Below are 27802 nucleotides of genomic sequence, written 5' to 3' on the forward strand. Positions count from 1 at the left end.
CAAATCAGTTTTTTGAATCTTTTACTGTAGTGTATGATAGTTAAATGATTTGTATGTATAGAAATTATTTTATATACGATTTTATATTAAAATTAAATGACAAATAGCAGAGCGCATGATGCTTAATAATATTTCTATATTCAAATTTAAATACGACTTTGAGTTTTATAAACAACGCACTGATATGTTTGATTATCGGATTTGAAACTCAATAATAAAAATAAAAATCTCATAAATTAAATTTATCGTTAAATAAAACTGACTAACTTTGTAATAATTTATAATACTTGAAGCATATAAACTACTATAAACAAAATTAAAGTAAATTTGTTAGAAATGGAAAATATTTATTTATATTTCAACATAAGAATTCTAACAATTATTTTATATACGCACTTCTTCTATATCATTTGTTCGTGTATCTTTATTCTGTAATTTACTGATGAGAAACACATTTGCAGCATATGAAACTTTCTTTTTGGTCACGAACAATGGCAAGTTGGTAAATTCGTGAACAATATAGGTACAACCGGAAAATTTTTAACAAGTCCCAGTAGTTACTAAAAAAAAGCCTTGCGGCGCTATTAACCGCACTTTAGGCCAAGTCGAGCCTTTGAACCCGGATTACCAACGAGCGGTCAGCGGAAAAGGGTTATTTTGTGCGTTTTACTATCGAGGCACGTCAAGGTTGAGACACCACCGTAGCAAATGTAGCAAATAGCAACCCTTCCTTCCGTACATTCAGTCCAAGGAGATCCCCCTCGGTCTTTATCTCGCAAAGGATTTTAACTACTGCCCACCATCCGGCATTCAAAATTACATAGTACCCTTTCTTTACACAGATACGAACGAGACAAAAAAAGAGACTGTATAACGCTTCGATTTTTTTACGATAAAGGGACGCAAGGTGATGCGTATCCTATTTGCTGACGGAGCTTCTGCATAGGTCGCAAACATGAGGCCTTGACGTGTCGTAAAGGGGTAATCAGCCTTCCTCCGGCCGAACCTTGACTGTAATGCATGTCTCTAGCATGTCTCATCCTGTGTTGTAAGTGCGTGTGTCAACCGGTGTGTCAGTGTTTGAGTAGGTATGCGTGTCGCGTCGCTGCGCTTCTGTCATTCTACCGTTGAAGTCTGTCTAAGAAGCATGGATAAACCGATGCCTCGTGACGGAATCGCGTACCGCGTATTGTCATCTGTTTAAACGAACCTGCGATATTGCGAGAGGTGTGCAATTTACATCAATCATCGGCGAATGCGGTGATGTTCAGTGAATTGTGCAGTTAGTGCATCGATCAATAGCCAATGAACTTCGTCTCCAGCTGGTCTCTAATCAGCGACGTAGCTACCACATTCAGCGACATACTTAGTACATACTTTTCTCAAGAAATAGCGTGCGAAAGGTAATTCGACTGTTATATGTACAAACTATTTTCTTTGTGTATTTTCACTTCAAATAAGATTAAATAGAATCAACTTATTATTGAAATATGTTTACCCCAAATTAGTTAAAAGAAAGAAAGTATATACATATGTATGTTACGTGGAAAATTTCTGTACATAAAGTAGCTTATGACATTTAATGAAATATTCGTTTGATCTCATAACGCTATTGTCCACCTACTAATTTTTTTTACAAAAGTAATTAGATATATATTTCAACAATACATTAAAAAAAAATCCTAGAAAAAAAAGCTTATTTCACGTAATTATCCGCAACTATAGTGTCGCACCCAGTAAATTTCTCACATCCGACGGCATCATCGTTCTAGATATGCTCACCAGTATCTTCGCACGAACGTTTCAACATACAAATATCTTTAACGATCTTTGTTATTGATGTCATTAACAATCAACTAAAAGTTGATGTCTTAAGTTAATTACAAGATTTTATTCAAGCAATAATGATAATGATAAGCGAGACAATCACGCAATGACTGTGCACTCCACATTTATTTTGTTACAAATGGAGGTTACGTATAAATATGCTCATATGTTGTTTTTCTTACGTCGATTAACTTGTACGATTTAATTGACTTTCAATGAACCAAGAAACGTAGTTTTCAATTAATTATTTAATGGCGTATCACCATAAGATAATCCACTTCTTAGTCGCTTGCATCTAATTTTGCTTATAAAATAACAAATTTAAATTTCTATTAATTATTATTTTTACAGGATTATTTATAGAATTAATTAATTATCAAATCATAATCATCATTATAATAATTATCAAATCAGCTGTATATTAAAGTTCACATTAATATGTAAAAAACAAAAAAAAAGATTTATTGTAAAACAAAAAAAAAGATTTATTGTAAAATAATCGAGTCTATAATGTTATCGAAAGCACCAACATGATATAAAAAAATTTGTAATTGTAAAAAATTAAAATATAACCTATTCTCTTTCGTGATTTACTATTTGTATCTTTGATGCATGCAAGATAACATAAGAAGATATATGTATAGATGAGGGTAATATTCTGTAACTCGGACTTGTATTTACAAATTCTGGACGTGTAAAATTTTTATAAACTCTAACTGCCTTGGTATATGATCAAATTAGCGTGAAAATTTATCTCACGCATAAATATTTCATTTTTTTTTTTTTTTAATAAGGCCTGCCCTAATGGAAAATAGTTTTCGGTTATGGTTAGATTGAGTTACATTCCAATTTGGTATTTAGTGCTTTTTTTTATTTTTGTATCATGTGTGTGCCTTGATAACACGAACTTAAGTGCATCCATAATAAACATTTCGAGCGCTACTCGCGCCGTACTGCGCTTCGCTCGACATTCCATTACCTTTTTGCTCCTTTTTTTGACTCGCAAATTATTATTGTTATGAATTTATTTTTCTCTATATTATGCTTTCTGAACGTCATACGCACGGATTATAATTAACTTGATTTTGTTCATATATTTTTTACACCACGTGGTATTCATCAATATCTCTACATATCTACTTTTTCATGAATATTGTTTCGTATGACCATTGCGACCGTGAGATATTACAATACCAGAAAACAAATATAGCAAGGTAAATTCGAATAATTAATGAGCGCGATAATTAACGGTAATTAATACAAGCGATATTAAAAATAAGCAATTAGTTTTAATTATTGTGATAAGAATTAATCATTTCTATGTATTACCTATACAAAATGTTGTACATAATCTAATCTAATTTTTTTCTAGATATTTACAATGCATGAATCCTGTTTTACCCTCATTATATGAATAATTATTAAATGGATAAAATTAACTCAATTTATTTCTGTGATAAATCTTGCTTAAATTTTGCAGAACATGTAATTATCCACTAATTGAGCTTACTGTATTATTTTATTAAACAGAAAACAGAGAAATTGATTCGTTAATCCATATAATGCACGAGTAAGATATTATTTACAAAACATACAAGATTGCATTTTTTCCTGTAATATATGAAATTAATGCGATCATGAATTATCGCATTTTGAAAAACAAATCTAAAATGTCAAGACTTTGTTAGCGCTACTTCTCAGTTAAGCAACCCGTTGGCACAATACAATGATACAAGTACATATATTATATAATAAATACTGAAAATTGTGTCGTCAATAATTTTATAATTAACGGCATATTGCAAGGCAAAAAGAAAGAGACGGAGAAGTGATAAAGAGAGAGAAAGAGAGAGAGGATATTAAATTGTTAATGAGCAGGTAATCGACAGAAACGAGATGCATAATTGGTTACGTAACATCTATCAGCGGCAGCCATTCCATTTCGCCATGCCGTACTCATGAGAAGTATCATGGATAGGTTTATCTAACAGATAACGTTCCAGAAACTGTTCCTTCGGGAAAGTCGTAATTTCATGGCTCTTATTAATAAGCAATAATGATGGCAATCACTTCGATTATCATACAGTAACCGAGCCGTATACTCGGCTGTTTACGCTCCTCGTTGCCAGACGTTCCTCGCTCGCGCGCAAATATCGCTTCGGCGCATACTTAGCCATGTTAGTTGGCGGAAGAGTCGCGTGGAGTATCGCGCCTTGCGCGCGTCGTGCCTGCGCCATTCCGCGTGCACGGACTGACCCTAAGGACGTCTCGCAGTCGCGTCCTCACGTATACACACAGAGCCGGGAATACCCGCGCGCACCATCGCGCGCGCGGCCATCTTAGCGCGCGGGTATTCACACGCGCGCAGCCTCCACGCTGCGCCGCGCCGTTGAGTTAGATGGTCCCTATGGTTTTCGACTGGCGATAGCTCCCATCGCTACCGTCGGAGGAAGGGAGGTCGGCCATTCGTGCGAGCTTAAACCCAATCCATTGGGCCTGATGCTACCGACATTGACATTACGGCGAGTGCTTTCGGATCATCGGCGCGCTGTTTCGCCGATTCTTCAATATCACGAACGAAAATCTCTTATCGGATCGTCACGGATGTGCATTACCGCGCAATATACGTTGCGCGTCGCGTCGCTCTCAGCGAACGTTTTCTCCATTATATTACATATACATAAATTGTAACCGTAATAGAGATTACATCGAACAAGCACCTCGTGCTGTAATAAATTTCAAGCTATCATAGAAATGTCACATTTACATGTAGATGAGTTTACGTATCAATTTTCTAGAGAAATCAAACGTTTCCTTTATATATTATTCGTTTTTCTTTTATGATTATGCTCAGTGTTACTTATTTACGCGTACTATATGTATATTTAGATGAAAAGACGCTTCAGATATACCTTCATCCCGTCGGTAGATCACTCCCAGAATATTGCGGATCACGCACACGTGCACGAATACTGAAAGCTTTGACTTCCACAGTTAGCGGTTAGAAGAAGGGAACCGTCGGTGCAGTTCAAATCAAGACACATGGACGGGTTTGGGGGCACTGTGGGCATCATGGAGGCAGATACTTTTTGGTCAGCGGCGGCAATTTCGCCAAAATCGTTTGGAGTCCTTTACGGATGAACGGTAAAGAGGATATGGGATAGTCGGAGAGATGAAGAGCGAGAAAGACGGAAAGGAGCGGCGGAAAGAGATGGAAGGGAGGAGAGAGAGAGAGAGAGAGAGAAAGAGAAAAAGAGAGGGAGAGATTCGACAATCCTGGATCCAGCGAAATTAGGTGGGCGTATTCCGTCGTTTGTAGAAAAAAGGACGCGCCGCGATTCTCTCGATTCATTACCTCACATTGCCAAGTATTCTTTATGATCTTCAATCTTGGAAGAGCGTTAAGCGGCGCTGTAAATGAATTTATTTAGTTATCGATTGTGATTCGCATATCGACAACAATCACAAATGAAGTTACGTAACTTTGATATTTTTTTGATAGATCACTAAAACAGAGAAGCAACAAATTTATCTTTTATTCTGTATCTCGTTTCTTATTCAGTGCTGCATTATTTCCTCTCAATTAATTAATTTTAATTAATTTGTCGAATCATACACACAGAAAGAATGCTGTTGAAGCAGAGCATCAGTTTAATTGAAAATATGTTGTTAATTCAACAACAGTATTATTGAAACAAAAAGATTAAAAGTAAAGACAATATCAAATATAGTTGAATGAATAAAATTTAGTTGCATCAACTACACATATCAGTGATAGCCCGTGATTCGATGTTTAACTGAACCTAACTATGTTTTGATTCATATTACAATATTTTTGTAATGTTCACATTAAGGAAGTATTAGGTTAATTTTATTAGTTAATTTTAGATATTTTAAATATCTTATTTTTATCTTTGTTTCTCTTTAAATCTAAATACTGTTTAAATAAAATTCTAATAGTTCTAAATATTTGAAAAGCAGAAACAAAAATAGAATATTTTAATAAAGTTCGATCAAAAATTCGGTTTCAGTTTGGCTAGTTTCAATTAAAATGTTTCGGTTTCGGATACAATTATATTCATTTTCGATCGAAATTAAAATTGTTGTAGTCGAAATTCAGATTTTAATGTCTTAAAATTAAACACTTTTTTTGAGCATATACAATTAGTAAATAACAATAATCTTTCCGTATTATAAAAGTAACAGAATAACGAGATACTAATTGGATAAAAAAAATACATATTAATTTATTCGAATGAATGCGCAGACGGACAAAAGAATGTCAGTATCACATTAAACCACGTACCATTTAAAAGCAAAGCTTCTTAATAATTATGACTTTATTATAATATAATAACGTACATAATTATATGAGGTAATGTTTACATGAGATATCATCGCCCCTTTAGTCTCTCGTGGTAAAGCGCTAGTAAGTAATGGGGGAAAACATATTATGATAGGGATCTTAAAAGACTGCAAACTTTATTAATAGTTCACTCTCATGCGATCCGCGTAAAATTTTTATTCTCCTTCTTTCTCTGTGTTGATTCAATCAATCGGATGAACGACCGTGGATCGAGGTAGCGGATGCAAATATGTAAAATGTGAAATGTTAACTAAGCGGAAAATTCAGTGAGAGAATGCACGCGTAACTGCGGTGGGAAAAAGTGCGTATCTGCGCGATCGCCAAGAGGCAATCTATTCCGTGGGCGCGCGTGATTGTAGCGTGCGCGTCACGGCATAAATCAGTTGCGTCTATCTGCTTAACAATAAATACATATTACATTAAGCGAACAATGGGAAACGGCCTTTTCGCGTGCTCGGCGATTGTTCCCGTTATGCAGATTCCACTACATAACTTAGCATTTGTTAAGCGGTGAGATCGCCATTATGAACCGATAACACTTGAAATACATGCGACTGAGCTCGTGCTAATGTTTCGGCAACACATTCATTTTATCTAAACGCATTATATTCAGTCGATTACTCACAAAAATGGTACTTTGCGTAATTGCTGTTACACTGAATTACTCTGCAAACGTCGTCATGCCCCATCTTTGAAATTAATACTGCGACGCGTCGTATCTCGTTTAAACGTCCCTTCTAATTTTCTAAATAATCGGAGTTATTAGCAAATCGCTATTTAATTGTGGTTCTATGGAGCGAATGTTACTATTATTAGATGTACATCATAATATATGTATATGAATGCAACCTGAGGCCTCTATCGAGGCCGACATCAAGATTATGGTGATCTCGGAGTGCCGGGATTCTACTTACGTAACTTATATAATTTGAGGATTTACGTGCGACAGAGTCCCGCGAATACCTCAATAAATCTCTTCTAACAACGCGTTTTATGAGGTCATTCGCATTTACGATCATGTTAATTTTCGCATTTGTAATTTCCCGCGTTGATCCTTATCGCGACGAGCATTTTGGCAATGATGGGTAATTTGCGACCCGCCGGACTTGCGCGATTACTGACGTGTGAACGGATTGACGATCCCGGCCACTTTTGTCACTCGCACTAGCGCCGTAAATAATATCGCTTCGGCCGTCGCGTCGGGCGTTTAACTATCTGTTCTCTTTGCCCTTTTTTTCTAAAGGTCCAATTTAACGGGTGTTCGAGATGCAGAATAAGCTTCTTATGCGATTACAACTTGACATATGAAGTGTTATAAATCGTTTGAAGATGTCCGCATGCTGAACTTGGATGACGGATTTAGACGATGTAACTAATAAGAATGCTCAATATGCTTAATTTTTGTCGCATGTACAAATAAAATCGTAATTACAATGTATGTGTGATATCTATATATCTATTCTCTTCAGGTTATGTCATATTACTACCATCATTATCGTTATACGACTACACAATCATAAAATAAAATCGCAAAATATGCTCCGACAGCTAATATCTTTGACATTTATTAGCTATAGAGTATCTGACAACTGAAGACGCTATATCACGACAAAAATAGTATAGAGTATAGATTTATAAACTTTGCTAAGGTATTATTATTCAGTATATCATTATTTAATTACAATAAATTTTGTACGGTATTTTAAAATCCCTTATATTGGACTGACAAAATTGCAAAACACGAGACTAGAAGGCCTGTGTCAGTCATAACGGTTCTTGGTACCGAATAATAATTTTTTAATTCTTAATTTTTATAATTTCCAATTCAAACTGCGCGTCCCGCATATTCATTAGATTTGAAACACAGTCTTGAAGCCGGAATAGTAATATTAATGCTGTAAGGAGCACGTATAATATCTCTCCTCCCCGGAAAAACTGTAAATTATTTTATTGCAAAATACAACACACCTCAGCCAGGTGCCAAGTCTGACGAATATGCGGGGCGCAGTATTGAGTTAGAAATTGTAAAAATGAAAAATTAAAAACTTATTATTCGGCACTAAGAATCGCTATGACTGACGCAGGCCTTCTAGTCACGTATTTTAAAACAATCTGCAATAAAAATGTTGCACTGTATGTAACTTTCCGGATCTGTCAATACAGTAATGATGAAATTTCTTCAAAAGGGAAATTTCTTCAAAGAAACAATTGGCCTTCGCAATTTCTTTTACGACGCGGTAAGTGCAATTAGGAACAGTGTAACAATAGGTGCTTATAATACCTGCAAACACTTACCTGTCATTACCTGTCTTCCCTCAAGCGCCATTACCGGCCTTTCATATAATTTAGCCAATCTTTTCGGTATTTTTTCTATTGAGATTTACTTTTACAAACTAAAATATATTTTACTCAAAATACATTTTATTTAAAAAAAAAAACATTTTCTATATTTTGTTACAAGAAATCAAATTTTAAGATAAATGTTCTATCAATAATTTTTGCGTGTTTATTATTTTTACTACAACATACGTGTCTTCCGGTTTCTAGAATAAATAGGCGATCAGTAGCCCGTGCGTACTTAACATTGTAAAAATTAAAATATTATTGGATCGTTTCATCGTCATACCTGAAATATATCGCCATTTGAATGTCAGCAAAACGACGTTATAACTGTTACTCGCAACTGGAGTACCAATTGCTTGACTCAGAACTGCGGAGAATGCACAATTTCGCATGCAAACGTAATAAACCGTGTTCGGCGCCCGGGTAACCAGCGAACCGCATTCCCATTCCAGAAACGTGCGACTTTACTAACGCCACCGCACTCAGCATCGTAAAGAATAGTTAGCAATTAACGTTCGAAACTGTGTGAAGCTAAACGGAAATTTCGTATTAGATTTTGTTTTACTCGCACATCGTGAGAAGTGCTCCGATTTTTTTCTTAATTCAAGAAAAACGAGCATAATCATTACGAATATGTAATACAGATCAATAATGTAAAATTTATTAATATTATGTATAATATAAATAAAAATGTCAGATAAGATTTATTGTTTTCAGCTATTATAAATTGAGAGATTTTTTTATAATTTTAATTCACGATAAAACTAAATCATAATTATCCTGTAAATATTTATATCAGATAACTATCGAGCCTATAGTTTAGATCGATCGACTTTTTCGCTTCGAAATTGATAACAAAAGACAATCGGAAATAATATCCTCGTAAATTGTCCCATCAAGTAATAGTCTAAGCAAAATTACATTATAAATATTATATCAAACTCGCGAATTCGTTGCACGCCTACGTAGAGCATATTCATCAGATCGAGTCTCGCGATTTCAAGTGGAAGCGTCATAAAGCGTGTTCGACGTCTAAGGATTGGTTAACCGCATTCCCATTCTAGAAACGTGTGCACCAGTCGAGCGTCGCGACGGCTGGAATCGTAAATAACATTTCAGCAATTAGCACACGCGACCGGGAGGGCGTTCCAACCTAGGGAGCGGTTATATCCCACGAATCGTGGCTCGAATATGGGATTCTCATAATAATAAGGATTACACCGGGATCCTCGAGGTACCTTACCCCTATAGACTTAGACCCTCTGGTTATCTCTGTCGAGGCACTTAACTCAATCGTTCAGAAAGCCTCGGGTGCGAAAAAGTACGAAGGGTCGTTGTAGCTCGCTGGACTGTCCGGGAAAAATCTCCCGCAGAAATTGACTTTGACGTAACCACGAGTCGTCTGTGAATCTGATTGCTCGAATCAGTGTGATCAGGGGGAGAACAAAATTTCAAAGTTTATTACTGAAAAGGCGCAGCTGTGAAGTGCGGTATATTCGACCAAGACGAGACGATTACGCCCATGAGACATGGTTTAACCATCCTCGCCGAGACATTTATTCCGATCATTTGCCGCGTAATGGTCGAGGTAAACGATGAATAGGAGTGGAAGTATTCAAGGTGAAAATCCAACGGACGAATTAGCCACATTATATACACTTTGCAGTCGTTCTTGACGGATATGACTACCCTATTGGGATATGTCCTTGCCAACGTAAGCATAGGTCGGATACTGGTTCCATCAAAAAGAATAAATTGATTACTCTCTAGAATCAAATAATTATCATTTGTGAATATGAAGCATTATTATTATTATTATTATTATTATTATTATTATTATTCGTAGTCATTACGCAAATCAATTTTTTGCCTTATAACTGAATCTACGTGTAAATATAATGCTTGACACTACGAGAATTTTCTATAATATATTAAATATGTATTGAGATTAATATGATTCTTATTGTATTTTTTACAAATTTGTTGTTTAAATAATTGCACTTTAACAATTATAAAGAAAAGTTTTTTTTAATTGTGGTATTAAATAAAAGCAAAAAATGCTTATATTTTATTTGCTGAAAGAAGTCAATTATTGAATGAGATGTTAGCCATGTTTATTACATGTAATTTGACGTTTTTAGATAAAAATGACAAAATTTATTTTTTTAAAACCATTTAAGTTTATAAAAAACAATATGCGTTACATTTAGTTGAAAAGTTTTGCTATCGTCAAAGAACAACATGCATCCTTCACTTATTTCTTACTAAAATAGCAATATACATCGTAAAATGACGTTATGTAATGAACCGTGTATTAATACAGTATTTATAGCAGTTCCTCGCTCATAAAATCTCCAGATCAAATCGATAAGTATAGAAACCAGTTTCCGACTTTTCCGATAGTTTGACAGTCTTCGGAGATTTAGAGTAAAATTAAGATAAATTAGCTTTTTTATATGTTAAATCGCAATTAACTCGATAAAATTTTGATAGACATACATATGCATGTTAACTGTAATATATTAATTAATTTAACAAATCTATTATTTAGTTTTTTATATTTTAACTAATACATTTATTTCGTATAGACTTTATCGTATAGACTTAATAAAATTAAATTATTCTCGTCAATGATAATCATAAACAAAATATATTTTTTAATAAAATACTTCTTAAAACTACAAATGCAATGCACAAATAAATTAATTAAATTTTAATATTAAAAACATAAATTTATACTTTGAAATTATATATTATTAACATCCTATATTTAAAGACACATGCAAATGTTACAAGTGCTTGTGTCTTTACGATCACTTGAAAATCTTTTACGTACACTTTAATGTTAATAAATTTTTGTTATAATAGACAATAAATAAAACATATTCTCTGAGTTTCATAGAGTCATAGAAAAAGATCACTCGAAAATTACATCAGCTCAATTTCCATTCTAGGGGTGAATCTTCATTCTATAAAAATAAGTTTGAACTTATAATAACAAATTATTCGAAAATTGCACCAGCTTTTTCAGAGACGTTTTATTTTACGGGATTTAGAAAATATCTATAGCAAATTTTAATTTTATATGTCGATGAATGATGCAGCATGATTCATAAATTATCAAGCATATATCGACTTGTCTTTATTGCAATTCCTCAATCTATAAATTAGACACATAACGACGCCAAGGATTTCATTCACAGACTAAACTAAACGCTTGGACGAAAAAGGGAAAAGAGAGGCATAAAAGGAGGATGGAAGCAACGTAACGTGAAATCATGAAAGTTCGCAAACTCGTGCAAACGGCCGGTCGAACGCCTAAAAAAGAAGTGAGAGAAAGGGAAAGAAAGAACGAAAGAAACGAGATGTTCTGAGATCGGTCACGGAGTGACAGAGAGAGGGAGCAGTATTGGAAAAATGGGAGCGATGCAGACGGCACGAGGAAGGCAGGAAAGACGCAGCCCCAGAAAAGAGAGAAGGAGGTAAAAGTTTCGCTCGTAAAGCGAATGGAGGTAAAAAAGGAAAATTACATTAAGAAACTTGAGCGTAGTCGGGTGTGATGGTACTCTGCTACTGGCATGCAACATGGTGGGCTTTCCAAAGAATGGTCTGTCTCTTACTCCTTCTCCTTTTTTTCTATTCCGTATTTCTAAGCGGGAACCAAATATAAGATTAGATTAATTACTATTTAATTTACAATTAAGTCAATTAACATTAATTTCACTGTTATTGCAAATTACTATTGACGGTCATATTTACGTTTAGTGAAGCTCACGTTCTATTTAATACTTTAACGCTGATTGTGTACGGCAATATGTCACTTTAATAAAAACAATTGCTCTCTTATGTGAAACATACAACAGAAATCGTGTGTAATATGTATTGTCTTGTTAAAACCATTAACCATACTATCCCCTGTCAGAATGAATATCTCTACTGAAATATAATAGTGAGGTAATGTTAATTTATGATACACTCTGTTGAATACAAAGAAGAAATACTTAAAAATGTCTTGTCTCTCTTTCATGCACAAGCAGAGCGCAACAGTAAACAATAGAATTAAGTCTCGGTGACTCGAGTTAGAGACAGGAATAGGAAAATGCGACATGTCTTATCTTGCTTACGAGTTATCGTAAGACGGGGGAATATGCAAATTACATAAGAAAGGGCCACGAAAGGGAAAAGAAAAAGAGAGAGAGAGAGAGAGAGAAAAAGAGGGGCCGTCTACACGCAAAATCAAGATACCTATCGGACCAACGTAATGTGTCACGTAATAGCAAAGAAAAGAAAAAATTAAAAAAGAATGGATGTGGTATGTAATGGACATTGCACTGGGCGATCCAAACGCGTCTGAAATACCTGCGGGTCGCAATAATAACAACATTGTAATGGTCGAACAAAGAGGAAGCGTCGGGAAGAAGCCTCTAACGTTCTGTGGAGATTCGAGCGCGAGATTAAACAAAGGAACGGGAGTTCCATAGTAAGGGGCAAGAAGGGCGAAGATGGCGCTAGCTCACCTCTCGTGCAGTAGTTAACTTCAAGTACAAGGGAATACATATAGGCAGTAGGAGAAAGAAGAGACCAAGAGGGAAGGGAAGAGGAGGGAAGGACAGTGAGAAAGAGAGAAAGAATAGGAGAGAGGGAGGGAACAAGGGAAGGAGAGAAAGAGGGAAAGAGATGGAAGATCGTCTGCATATAAAGTGGACGGGAAATGAACCGGGTTACATCGAGTCGGTAGGTAAAAGCGTGTGTCGGGGCGCCTCTCTCTGCGAAGTTTGCCCGCCTTTTTACTTGGCGTACATTTCGTTTACATAGAGTACACGCTCGTACTCACGCGCGCAAACGCGGATGTATCGCACGGGGAGAAGGGGATGGTGGTACGTCGCGTACGCGTGTATACGCGTGTGTACATGTATATATAAAATGTATGTATATATATATATATATATATATATATATATATATATATATATATATGTATATATAGAAGCGGGTGGGAGCGAATAGAAGGTCGAAGCCTGGTTAAAAGCGCGCAGGATGCTCGCAATGGCCAGCCATTTTCAACTTTTGCTATCGCGTAGCCGAGAATGGAAAATGGAGAATCTCGTCGGCGAAATATACGCCTGAACAGAGCTCATTTAGTTCGAAAGTTTCTCGAGGATCCCTATGAATCTCTCTTTCTCTCTCTCTTCCTTTCTGCCACCCTCTCTCTCTCTCTCTCTCGTAACTATCTCTTTCTCACTCGCCATCCTCATTACTTCTATCAAGATCTCGAATAGCGGGACGAACGACATCGAACACGTCGGTGCGTAGTCTCAGCTGACAGATAAACGCCAGGATATGCCCGATACGCCTTCCCGAAACAATCCCCAAGATATCCCTTGCATGATCTTAGAGGGTGTAACGTAAACGTAATTATCCCTTTGTTTCCGCGACCGGGCGTTAGATGTTTTAATTTGCAAATGAAATGACACGCGGAAACGGCTCGCTTGCCGCGAAGTTCAATTAGAGAGGATTCGAGACACGGATGTTCCACATTCCTGCGGCACACACGCAGTGCAGTTTTCCCGATGGAGCTTACCAGCGGCACACACGTTTCGCGCACGGTTCCGTAAATGGGAAACTTTTGTTCGCAGCTGTGACCGAACGTTCTTACGATCTCTTGGGTGTCGGATATATCGAGCATCTTTCTTGAAATCGTTTTTATATGATGGCTTTCTGGACAAATTGATATATGACGTGATCCTAAATTTGCGTTAGAGCATAAAAATAATTATTTCAGACCCGACAGAATCGAATAAAGGCCGAGATAACTAATTCGCGATCGTATACATCTCCAATTGGCCCATATTGGCAAAGCCGAATTTTGATCAGTAAAAGTCAAAACTATAAACTCACTAATGACAGGCAAATAGAATACATGGGACTGGAATGTCGAGAAGCAGGAGTTTAACGATCGTCAAAAGTCAGGGAGCCCGATCGTAAATTCTTCTATGACATTTACAGTCGAACACCTCGCGACGGAAATTCTCGCTAGACGAGTATCTGAGACGCGATGATCGTTAATCTGATCGGCCGCGACAAGTACGAATTGGACTTTAGCGTGATTTAATTCCTGCCGGAATAGGCATTTGTTTTATGATAATTTATACAACATAGAATTGCGACGCCACGCCGTTGAATCCCTGAATCTAAGTCTCTTTGGTTCGTTTCCAAATTGTAGTGGAATCTTCCAGTAAATTAAACCAAATTCGCTATGATTCTTGTGGAGTTTTAATTAATGCCAAAGTTTCTTATCTTTAAGTCGACCTATCTTACCAAACAATTTCGAAACTTTTAGTAAAATTCTATCAAGAGATATCGATAAATGTGCGCTACGTGTACGATGGTATAAAGTTTTGATCTATCAAATTATATTACGAAATAAGTTATATCACACAAAGAATCAATATTCATAATTCATAAAATAAAAAATACATTATTGAAAAATAATTATTTTGCACAAATATCTTCTAATCACAATACTTCATTAACAATTGAACTGAGCAATCGCAAATTTTGGAAATTTTACCAACTAGCTTCTTTCGAAATTTAGTCGTATTTGCGAACTATTTCCGGAACGATATCAGATTCCATCCATGTTTGATCTTGCTGGGCGAAATCTTCTCGGCGATTGAACGCAAATAGAGATGTAGTACAAACTGCAGCAACGATGATTCGCGGGAGATGGGACAAAGTGACCGTAAAAATTCCCATGACATTGGTAATAACGGAGATACTCTTAGCGATGCGAATCCGTTCGTGACAAAATTGAATCGGTAAGAATCCATAAAACTTTCGCAACGCACACAATTGCGAAAATCCTGTGTCTAACGATGAAATGCATCTGTAGATTCCTGCGCGATCTTTTTCTTCTAACTTTGGCTCACAAGATCTTGTTCATATGCATTATAATCTAAAAGTTTTTATCAATTGCATGTTTCTTAAATAATAATTACACAAGCACAAGATTATGATAAAAACTGTATGAACGTACTTTTATTATGTTACTAAACTAAATCTTTAAAATTAATTAAAAGAATAATTTTTGAAATTTAGAAAACAGAAGTTAGAGTTTGTTAACATTTCGAAGAATATATGAAATTCGTATAAGCTTACCTCACATTTCTTAATTGACAGTCATTGCTGAAATGGTGCACGCGCATCATTGAACTTATACTTTCAGTTACAAAATAATACTCTGACACAGATATCTCTACTATGAGATTACCATGAATCTATTCAGCATTTTCCCAATCTCATTGATCGTACATTCCGAGTCATTTTTAGATTTAACCTATCCAAATATGCAAATCTCCAAGAAGCGTAGTGAAGCTACTTCGAAGATTCCGAGGAGGAGAATGGACTATTCAGTTGACTCGTATTGGAAGAGGAATATAATCTTCGCCTATGGGTGGATTGTGGGAAGCTAAAATGAACGAGCAAAAAGGACATGAGGAATCCGACCGCGCGTGTATGCGCATTGTACGTATGCGCATGTATGTGCGTAACAATCTATCGTATCTATCGGTACTGATCAATATCTATGTAGATATTATAAGAAAAACGGGCATAGAGTGAAAAACAACGGTCGAATAAATTAGCATTGAATTCTTTTTCCTCTCACACACATTGAATACATATTATATAATATAATGTATCTTTATATTTTTATACCTTTACAAAAACGTTACAAACTTTTATTTGTAATATTTTATTTTAATACATTTTATGATTTTGTTATCAGTATTATTCTAAAAATGTTTGAAAAATTAGAATTCTTTTTAAATTTTAGCAAAAAAAAGAAATTAAATTATTCAAATATTTTACAAGTACAAATACGTCTAAACATTCATGTTGCCTGTGTAATACACATGCTTGTGTTTTCGTGTTTCGATATCAATTTAATTTCACCGAGAATTCGAATCTTAATAAGCAAAATAGAGTTCACAACAAATTGTCACTCCGTAGAGATAAGCCGTGCCGTTTCGAAGTTTCTCGCAAATTGAGAACAATTTGCTATAAGAACTCGTAGTGCGCCCCGAAAAAAAGGCCGACGTCACTTTAGAAAATACGCATTACGGTGCCTAATAATCGCGCGCCAGTTGAGAGCATGATGGCGGCACAAGGCGGGGCTCTCCGCGAATATTTCTGTCTGCGTAGGTAACTTAAGAGCAGGAGAGAAAGAGAGATGCAAAGGAGAAGAGAACCGAGTGAGAGCCGAGAGAAGGGAAGAGACGAAGCAGACAGGAGGGAAACGCGGGAGGGAACTGTAATCGTTCCTCGATTCAACCAGAAAGGGAATCCGACGTTCCAATTCCAGTCGTTCTCCTTCCTGCTTTAATTAAAATCAGAAGTTGACGACCGGCCGCCGCGCGTCCCACCTTTTTAACAAAAACGTAAACGTCGTATCTTAATGCGACGGAATTGTTTTCGTTGCCACTATCGCGACTACAACAGCGATGATTTCATGATTTCATTCGATATATTTCGTAAAGTCCAAGTCTGCTCCAAGTTCATGTTCACGCTGTTATTTACTTTGTCTATTTCAAGATACGGGTAATGCCACGTACAAATAGGTAACGACTGGACCCGAGTATCATCGTCTCGTAAACACAGAATTTAGCAAAGAAGGTACCCGAGTACCATCATCTCATAAATATACGATAGAATTTATCAACGAAGGCTTTATTTCCATGTGACTTACGTGATATCCTAGTTGATAAATAATTAAAAAATTAATTTAGGAAATGTTAATAAATATAATCTATTACTGAAATTATTGAAATTTAATTTGATAAAATTCAGTTTATAATTATCCAAATTATTATATACGCACAAGCACAATTTTATTAATACAATTCCTTAAAGATAATAAAATCAGATAAAAAAAGAAAGCAAGCAATAAATTAGAAAATTTGGCAAAAGTTGATTCAAAACTATTTAATAATACCTCTGCTGAATAAAATCGAAAAATAGAGAGTCCTTTCTAGTATTCCTCAAAGAACGAAAATCGATATTAACATAAACCGTTTAATACCGGTTCCACATTTGCACATCACACATATTTTAATATTAAATTTTATGAGGTATTTTAAATATTTTAAAAACTCTATCATTGCAACCGTAAGTTCCGCTCGTGTTTCATCCATGCGTGATATTTCATTCATCTCTATTCTACTTTTCTATTTAGTTCTACTTCTTCCCTATTGCTGCGTTGCGTTTCGAAGCTCTCCTTACGATTCATCATTGCTCGCATGGTTTCAAAGTAGCCGGTTTTTAATTTTACGTCCGATAATGTTTATTATCGCTATTAGACCCCTATTTTTGGTCTACGCCATAAATTATCCGTTATATTTCACGGCAAGGGGAAACTTGGAGAATAAGCACGTGAACAATGATGTGCATTAACTGGATTCAAACTTTCGTAACGTGATATCGCAAGATAATCGCAACCATGTTTTACGTCATGCATTACTATTTGTATCGTGCAAAGGGTCAGCTATAAAGAGAAAGAGAGAGACAGAAAAAGACGAAGGAATAGGGAGAGAGGTGGAGGGATTCACAGAAAGCCGGCAGAAATAAAGATGAGGGTATAGGTGTCGGGGGATGGACCATTGGCCGTGACCATCCTATGAAGCCGCGTACACAGTTCAGGGTATAGCAGATGCCCTCCCTTCTCCCCTTTCCACTTTCAGTACGGGGAAGTTTTATTGGAATAAAGGTTATAAGTGGAAGAGCGTGTGAAGAGGAGCGTATATGTTCCTTTAGTAGCGATGTAGGGAAAAATAATACGGAGGCGGGAAAAACAGACGAACAAATGGGTTCAGATATTAAAGATCTATAAGAAAATTACTAAAGTAAGAACAAAAAGAAAAAGTATCGTGACGTTCGAATATTTTTAAGTGACGATTATTAAATACCGTTATTTAAAGAATTCGAATATAATCTTTCGTCACATTCATCATTTCTTAAATTAAAATTTTATCCTCGTCGTTTGTATCGATGCATTTTATAATAATTTACGTCTTGTGAGTGACAGCGGTTGTGAAAAAGTTATGCAGCAAAAAAATAAAAAACGAAATAAATCGTGTAATCTTAATGAAATGCTGTATTTCCACAGCGAATATCATATACGTGGCCGTATAGCGTGCAATGAATGATTACGCGTCAATCGTGAGCCATGCAGTTACGTTAAGTAGAGTTAAGTGGAGGTTGCTCGTTACAGAAAAAAGAAAATCCGTGAACAAATGTTCGGGCGTTGCATTAAACTTTATCTCGGCGTATCCGTGATTCATGTGAGCTGTAAATAACGAGCCCACTCCGAGAGCACCTCTCTCTCTCTCTTTCCCTCTTTCGGGATCTGGTATGTGCGTATCTAAGTTTGCAAGCGAATGACGACGCTAGATCGTCTCGCTCGATTCTCGAATATCCCATCCTAACTCCCCGCCGATATCTTCTCTCCCTCCCTTTTCCTTCCCTTACCGCTCCTCTTCGCTTTTCCTCAGCCGCCCTGCTGTAAACTCTCCCCCTCCCCCCCCCCTTCAAATCCAACGCGATATCAACGGATTACCTTACCGGAGGTAATAAGGAAGATAGCAATACTGTTAAATCGATACGTCCCACAGACGAGCATCGTCCTGTTCAGCGATTCCTTTGAGGCGTTGCACGTGCTCGCAAGCGCGATACGGTGCGGTGCGATGCAGTACGGCACAGCACGGCACGATACGGCAGGCGGAATAACCGCGCGTAATTTGAAAAATATTTTGCGCTGGCCCACGCATGCGTGCTCTAGGAGAACCGGATACGTATCCGAGGCGCGTCACGCAGAAATAAGATATTATAATCCCGCGGACGATCGTAAATATCGTTGCGGTGACGCGGGCATTACACAAAGTTGTAAAGTCGTAGGACATGTTACACACGGAGCCGGCCGCACTCGCGACTCGTTTGGCACGCCGGCTGACGGGATATTTCCTTTATTTTTAATATTCTTCTTTTCTTTGCCGTCCGACGTTCGTGCTTGCGCGTAAATACGTCGCCCAGTCAAATCCGGCGCGATCGCGGCGGCACTAATTAAAGCGCATTGCTCGTAGATCGCGTGACATCTCATGTACGTATACCTATGTATATCTCATTTGATGTTGTTAACGTTTTGAAATATACATAATTCGATAAGAAATATCTTACAACTAAGAACGAAGAGACTAATATTTTATATTATTTGCAAAATATTTTTTATAATATTTATTCGCGGAGACAAGTAAATAATTGTCGTGTGTATTCGCTTGTAATAAAAAAAATTACGAGAACAATTAAATATTGAAACATTTAGTTTAACAAAGTACAGTTGGTATAATATAATTAATATAATTAATAAATATCTTGAGAGAAAATTGCGTGAGATTCTTTAATTAAGAAATCTATAATATTTTACAATAAAAAGACTATAGAAAATACTCTAAAAAGGCAAAGAAACGAGAAAAAAGAGAAATAAAAGAAATTAAAAAATGTATAAAAATTAAAAAACTATAATTCTATTTTTTTTTTTTCTTTGTAATTATGTAACCATTTAAAATTCGAATACTGTGTCGTTTCTTCTTGAGTCATCCTCGTTCTTACTCGGTCCGTTAAAAACATTCTACTCATACAGACGTTTATACTCAACCACTTGAATGCGACGGTATTTCTCTAGTACGCCAATTTTCCAGCATTACTTGATTGCAAGGATTATCATGTATATCAAATGTATATCTCTATGCTGCACTTACAGGCATTTCTTGCTTAGGTCAATCGATGCACTTGTAAGTATATGTATACATTTGCGTGACAATAACAGTTATTTAATATTTTCTTCCTTTTCATTTCCTTTTAAGCAAATTATACATATCTCCGATCGCATCAAAGTAGCATAATACGCAACATTGTAAAAATATTCGTTCAACGTCCTAGGCATCACTAACGTCACGTATCTATTCCTGGATAATCCGGAGTGGCGCTGAATTATCAGCGCCACACGTTCCCAACAGCAAATGCTTTTCATGCTTTCACCGAACGTGTGTATATCGCGACACGAAGGGACAATTATAATACGCCCTGGTCATCTCCATTCTCTACCCTCGATACCTTCTCGCCTTTTTTGCCTCTGCTTCGCTGTGAAATGAAACTGCGATGCATGCACACTGCCCGCTCGTCCCATTCCATCTTTCTCTTTCATTCGCCCTCTGCCTCTTTTCTCGCTTGTTCACTTCACGCTTCTCCCTCTTTCAGGACTCCTCTTCTCCTCCCTTCCGCTCAACCGAAGCTGAATGCGCTCGCCGTTCCAACCCCTCTTCCTTCCCTTCTTCTCTTTTCCGACGGTTTTTCTTCCTCTCCCTCGCACCAAGTGCTCGAACCCCACCTCGCCTCCTCCTACCAGCTCTTTCTCATCTGCTACACTGCCATCCCTTCCCCACCTTCTGTTCTCTTACCAACCGGGCCGCACGAGAATACATATTTTACAGGCATTCATGATGGCCGCCGCACATCTGTGCGAACCTGCCTGCTGGGCTGCCTCTAGCTTGCCTCGGGCAGGCTCGCCCCTTTCGAACCAGAGCGATACCGGATCTGCCCAGGCTAACCCTGCGTTGTCTCTCTTACTCTCTTCAACTACAATCTCATACCATTTAGATGCGTAGCAGGAATAATTAATTTGTTCAGTTTTTATATATATTTTATGATTCGAGGATAGAAGCATCGAATTATTATTTCTCACTCGATAATATCACCGATATTCTATAAAGATACATATTATATGAAAATATAAATACATAGCACGTGTGGAATACTCCCTCTTTTTTCGTAGACGCTTAATAAAATTATGAATAGTGAGTGCAGTGAAGTATCGAGATATAATTCAAAAGAGTGAGTGCGAATAAAGTGAGATAATGGATCCATACATTATAAAACAATAATATTCAAGTGAAAAAATTTTTACAAGTAAATTTAGTTACAAATAATTTGTATGAAGATTTATAAAATTATGAGATTTATATAAAATTTTAAAATGTGTGCTCATAAAAAAAAGCAGAAATTTACAATGCAACAATAAGGAAACACAAAACAAGCTACTCATAGATATTAATAGAGTAATAATAAATAACTAAAATATGTATAATTACTCTATTAATAAGGATAATAAAATACTTCAACTTTAAAATAATATTAATAAATTAAATAAATATATTAATTATAACATGTCAATGATGATTTATTAACACCGACTTCTTTCAATTACAATAGTCACATAATCGAGAATTATTTTATAAATCACTCACACGTACATATAATATACACACATGGACGTACATACAATCAAGTGGTGGAATACAAATTTTAAGACGCTAGGCTACGCCTGAATATATTTACCAGCCGACTTCGCCGTTGCTGCATGGAAAAGAGGACAGATCTATATCCGCGCGAAATGCGACCGAAATTACAGCCGTAATTGCGTAATAATCCCTCTCGCTATGCGACCGTATCACGGCTGGAAGAAAAGCTGCGGATAATAAGCAAACGTGTATGCTTTGTGGGTTAACTGCTCCTTTCCACTGAACGATCCTTCGGTCGGTTTGCTTATGAGTGCATGCACCGATGGTCATTATTATAATTATCAAACCTGCGTTGATATATATACCCCATTACCTATTATTCTGGCGCGGACCTTACTCCATTACGTTCAGACAGCCTGTGTCTTCGAGCTACCTCTCGCTTACTCTCGAGTTTTACGATGGTTTACCGTGAGATGCGTGCGAAGTTATTGCCACCGATTTTAGTGTACCTACGTACGCTTATGACTACATCGGCTCCCGAAGGCGCAAACCTGGCAGACTACGTTAAAACCTCGAGGGAGGATCGAGTTTTCTGTCGGTGGCCTCGCTCTCGTTTCTTTTTTCGCGGGATCCGGACGATTAAGTTCGGATTTTCATGGTGGCGTCCTACAGCCGTGCTTCTTTATGTAGTATCGCTTAACTAGATACCATGGAATTCCTTTGCATATATTAGGATTTCAGTCGTGAGGATATACAGTGGCGTAGAATCAAGGAAAAGTATAAACTTAATGAGATAAAGAAATTAAGAGAGGCGATTACACTGTCCGGCTTACACGTTCTGGTGAATCTTTAATATTACTTTAATATCACCTTCGGAATACTTTTTTAAGTTAATACTTTGATAAGATTTAATAAAATTTGCGTCGATATGTTATTTCTAAAATCAATTATTAATTAATGTGAAAAAACTATATGTATATTATCGTATACATTTATATCTGTAAAATATAAATATATAAAATGAAATTATAAATGTCATCTACATCACATATATTTTCCTAATAATTTCACAAAACTGAAGCAAATAGAAATCTAATTTCGAAAAAGAAAAAGAAATAAATATTTCTTTACACTTGAATATTTCTAGCATAAAATTTGCCACAGACTAAGTTACGTTTATCCACTTTATTATTGACTACGTTAGAACTCCAAAAAGACTTTACAGAATAGAATGAGCTATTTATAACGAAAATCCTCTCTGAAATCTTGATCAATTTTCTTAGTTTTATAAGATATCGTAAAGGAATGTAACAGGTTCTGGGAGGCAAGATTGAATATATTGATACTAAAATGCTAAGCAAGTGGCAGCCAATCAGTAAAATCGGTGTTATTGGCTTCTCTTGATTATTCTTTTAACATTATATTCTTTAATATTTTTCGGTCCTAACATTGATGAAAAGTTACAAAAAGACTTTCTTCAAAAGAAACAAAAATGAGAAACAAGCTTAAGACAACTCTAAAAGAGCTTAATGACTCAGTCTAATAATCTACTTAGTTATTACAGTTATGCATAAGAATGGCGAACAAGAGATTAACTAACTACAATTGAAACGCTTAGCTTCTTTAGCTAAATTCCTCTTCACAAACTCTCTTGTTAGTTTCATATGTGTACGCGTATACATGCATTACATGTGTGATGCCGAAGGGAGTCTATAAACGAATGTTTTAGATTGTGTTATACAGATGGCAGCACCTAACAAGGTATTCCGTATGAAGGTCAATATTCGAGAAGCTACAGAATTCATCCGGACCTTTATAGAATAAAGCTTAATCAATAACTCGGAAATTTTTCGATACTTTTCATTGATGACTTTTCTATTCTTTAAATGAATATTTATTATTGTTTTTTAATGTCATCACACAATAAATCGCGTTATAAAATATTGAAGCTAAAGATGTATTTCATTTTGAAAAGAGCTTGTCTCCTCTCACAAATTCTTTATTCTTGATATTTTTCAATGTCAATTTTTACACGCGCAATCTCGCGTTAGCTCATGTTAATTGTTGCGTAATATATCTTCATATCTACGCAAACTTACTGCCGAGCATACACGTAAAAATCTGATTCACTGTTCTTTAAATGTTCACAGATTCGTCTTGGAGCACGCGACCCGTTTCTCCCGATTTACGAGCAAACTACTCGTCGAATTAATAATTTTCGCCACCGCGGGGTTTCTGTAGCAAACTCACGAGGTCGTAACCTTACCTGTACGCTAGACAAAGAAAGAGCTGAAGAGGCAGCTGCGGACGCGAGTAAAGGACGGAGAAGGAAGGAAAGTGAGATGAAACCACAGGGGCAGCTTGCGATACGTTCGTATCCTCTCTCTTTCTCTCTTTCACGTAATAGAGCTTTGCCCAATAAAAACGTCACGAATTCAGGGGCGAAGAGTTTCTTGGTGAACACCGTCTGGTGGCGCCAGGATACGTTCCCAATCCACAGGGAGTTGCGTAAAGCTCACTGGCTCGCTGTCACACGCAAGAAGTCAGCGAGAGTGGTGGGGAGACTATGGGATGAGACGATATCGCACGCACACACAGAGACGCGGCGAAATCAAATCGACGCCAGCGCGTTTCGAAGGAAGGGCGAGAAAGCGGCAGGACTAAGCGTCGAGAAAAACAGAGAGACTATCGTGACAAGACAGTCAAAGAGAGAAGGAAGTAACCGGAGACTAAGAGAGGGAAAGAGAAGTCTGCGAGAGAAAGAGAGAAAGATGAATAGGGAGTCCGTAGGGTGGATGAAGAAAACGTAAGACAGACAGAGTAAGAAGATAACAGAGAAGGGTTGATCGATCCTGATAAGAACGAAAAAGATGGAACAATCCCGAGAGAAGCAGAAGGTGACGGAGGAAACAGAGACAATGAACGTGGAAGAGAAAGAGACAAATACAGAGAAAGAGAGAAATAAATAGGGTGGGCGTGAGAGAGAAAGGGAAGTTGCTTGGAAGCGACTAGAGAGACAAAGAACGGAAGGCTGGCAAGAGGGAGGAAGGAAGGTAGAGAGAGTCAGGAAGGGAAAGAGAGACGGAGCGAGAGGGGTTGGTCGACCCTGCGCGTTATCAAGAGCCGCCCCTCCCGGTCGCCCCTATATCCACCCCGACTTTATATACCCCCCGTGCACCCAAAGAGTACATGCATTCGTGTGTGCGGTGGTGAAAACCCACACAACGTTGACGTAGCTCGTCCCTAGACGTAGCCGGGCGCAGAGCGACGCCGCATGGCGTCGGCGTCGCGAGGTCGTCCCCGGCGCTAAACTCTCTAACGATGGCATCGTCGGCCAACCGCCGCCAAAGGAAGCCGCTTCTCCGTGGCTCGTAACACGTTCCTGGACGACCGGGATGCCTGGACGGATCGGAGCACCCGAAGGACCAGACACGAAGAGACGAAGAGACCCGATATCCGCGAGTGACGTGCAACGCCGAAGCGCCGCGACGCCGACAGTCGTCCGCGGGACGCGTCACGGTCGTCTCGCTGGAGACCGAGGGCGCCTATTCCAGCTGCATCAGCCTCCAGTTGGCCTCTGACGTATGAACGGCACACGTCTCTAATCATCCCGTCTCATCTTCCTGCGTCAGCTTTTCTTCATTTTTTTACTCCCCAGCCGTGCGCATTCTTTCCCATTCTATCCGTACCTCGTTCACTACGCCTCCCCCATTTTCGTCTCGTCTCGTCTCGTCTCGACTCGTTCGTTCTCGAGTTCATCTCTCTTTCTCCTCGATTGCATCGTGCACTCTGTCCTTCGCATCGAGCCACGACTCAGCGAATCGGTGAACGAAACGGAGCGCATCCACCGTGAACGTCACTCGTAGCATGTAGACCGAGCGGAACTGTCATTCGTATGTCGCGAAGACGGGATCGGAGTGCCTTCTGTGATTGATAACCCTGAATGCTCCTTCGGACTCCTCAGTGTGCGGTGCTCGACATATATCGGAAAAGGATCCTACGTCAGATTTCACATATCGGTTGATTTCAGTTGGCGGCGATGCTCGAACGGGAGATCTACGTAATGACGATGCCTCAAAAATTAATTCGACCGCAGATTGAAAGACCCAGAGAAGGGATGGAAACGTAACAAATAGTAACATGAGGTCAGTATATTTCCGAATTTCTAAATATATTTCCAGATGTATCGTGACGATTGTGCGTAAATGTTTATGTATCGTAATGACGCATGCTTATCGGGTAAAAGCATATTGATCGATTGTCACGCGAGCTGTCTCACATATTTCGATGGAAGATTTCCGCAATGGCCCAAACAGCAGGCAACCAGTCTGACACCACGGCACGCTGGGCTTCCAAACTCCACGGGCTTTCGAGATGATTCCGTCGCGGGATGACGAAGTCATTTTACGACCAATTAGTTACCATTTCTTCTTTCTTTTTCGCGTGGAATTTTTTCAGGAATGCGTTAAATAAATCTTCGATCTATCGTTTCCGCGGAACTCTGAGACAAAAACTTTAAGATATCCGATCTGGCCATCCAATATTCATTAATAACTCGTGTGTTATTTATGTGTATCCGTAGGCGAACTCAAGATGGCCATGAAAAATGAAGCGCGTATGGACTTCCACTGTGTATTAAGCAATCACTCCAATTGGATTGCTACAAGACCACTTGCACCCCGCACGAGTCAACAACATTTAATAAGCATCTTGTCTTATATCTAACTTGAATTAGGATTCGCCAACAATCGAGATTGTTTGCGGTGAGAAAAATCGCACAATCACTATTATATCTTCTTTCACATGACTTAATTAGAAATTAATAAAAATTTTACCTGAATTAGGAATGGAAGATATTAATGATCGAGACCGTCTGCCGCTTCATGCCAGCAATTCCAAAGAATATAATATTAGTCTACACTACGCGATGCCAAACTGCCGTCGATCAAGTTCTGCATCCTTGGCAAGGGCAGCCACCGGCGAGGCGTTATCCGATGAGGAATGTGAAACCCCCTGTACGTATACTGAATGTATCCTGAGTGTATTCCTGTCCGGTATACCTTCAGTATACGTAACAGGAGGCTACACCGTACAACGTTGGACTTCTTCATCAGCGCACTTCCTTAATTATAAATAATCTTCGTGCTATAAAATATAGAATCTTAAGAAGATAGAGAGAATAATAGAAATAGGAACACTTAGAATAATAAGATATTTCATTTACTTAAGATGTCGTAATCCTTGAACATAATTTCTTGTTTGTTTTACATTCTCTCTAATGTAATAAATTTGCTAGATATGTTTGTATATTGATATTTGTATGTTTATTAACTGTATAAAGTGTATCAATAAAAGAATTATAATTATAATATTAATACACACACACACTCTCTCTCTCTTTCTCTTAGCACATTAATGTACTTAAATTATTAAGTTTTACATTTTTATATTAAATTGGATAATATAACCATGTTACAATATTATATAAGTATGACAAACATATAAATTTTTCTCTCCGTACAAAAATTTCAATTACTTTTCAACAATAAATATCACATTTTCTTAATCAAACTTGTACTGTAAAGAAACTGTTAATAATTTTAAAAAACTAATAAATTTTTATGGAGGTAAATAAGGAAAATATTATTCTATTCAAAGATGACACTTTTAGAATAACCCTTTCTTCGAATTTTATTGTATGAAAGCAAGGTTGACAATCTTTGCCTTTTACAGCGATCATAAAAAAAGGTTAGAAGGAAAAGAATTTAGAGCACTTGTTTTATGTCACATGCACATGAAAGGTCAACTTTCTTTTGTACACCAAAAATTATATTAGTATTTTTATCCTATTCTTTGTCCAATGATATATATTTAATAAAATTAAAATAATTATACGGATTATACATGACAATAATTT

At 37.2% G+C, this 27802-nt stretch overlaps 1 protein-coding gene and 1 long non-coding RNA gene across 4 annotated transcripts in view; one reads left to right on the top strand and one right to left on the bottom strand.

The window, feature by feature from the left end:
• Positions 1-27802, bottom strand: part of LOC120358599 — a 169398-nt gene that overhangs the window by 18304 nt on the left and 123292 nt on the right. The gene's annotated exons all lie outside the window — the stretch shown is intronic.
• LOC120358600 lies at positions 386-27266 on the top strand. Of its 2 annotated transcripts, XR_005575485.1 has the most exons (5): positions 386-1403; positions 24036-25850; positions 25916-26030; positions 26468-26648; positions 26730-27266. It is a non-coding gene; the product is annotated as an uncharacterized LOC120358600 (long non-coding RNA). The 2 variants fall into 2 exon arrangements; XR_005575484.1 differs by having other exon boundaries at positions 387-1403; positions 24036-26030.

This window comes from Solenopsis invicta, chromosome 8 (assembly GCF_016802725.1).
Source record: "Solenopsis invicta isolate M01_SB chromosome 8, UNIL_Sinv_3.0, whole genome shotgun sequence".
NCBI classification, from domain to species: domain Eukaryota; kingdom Metazoa; phylum Arthropoda; class Insecta; order Hymenoptera; family Formicidae; genus Solenopsis; species Solenopsis invicta.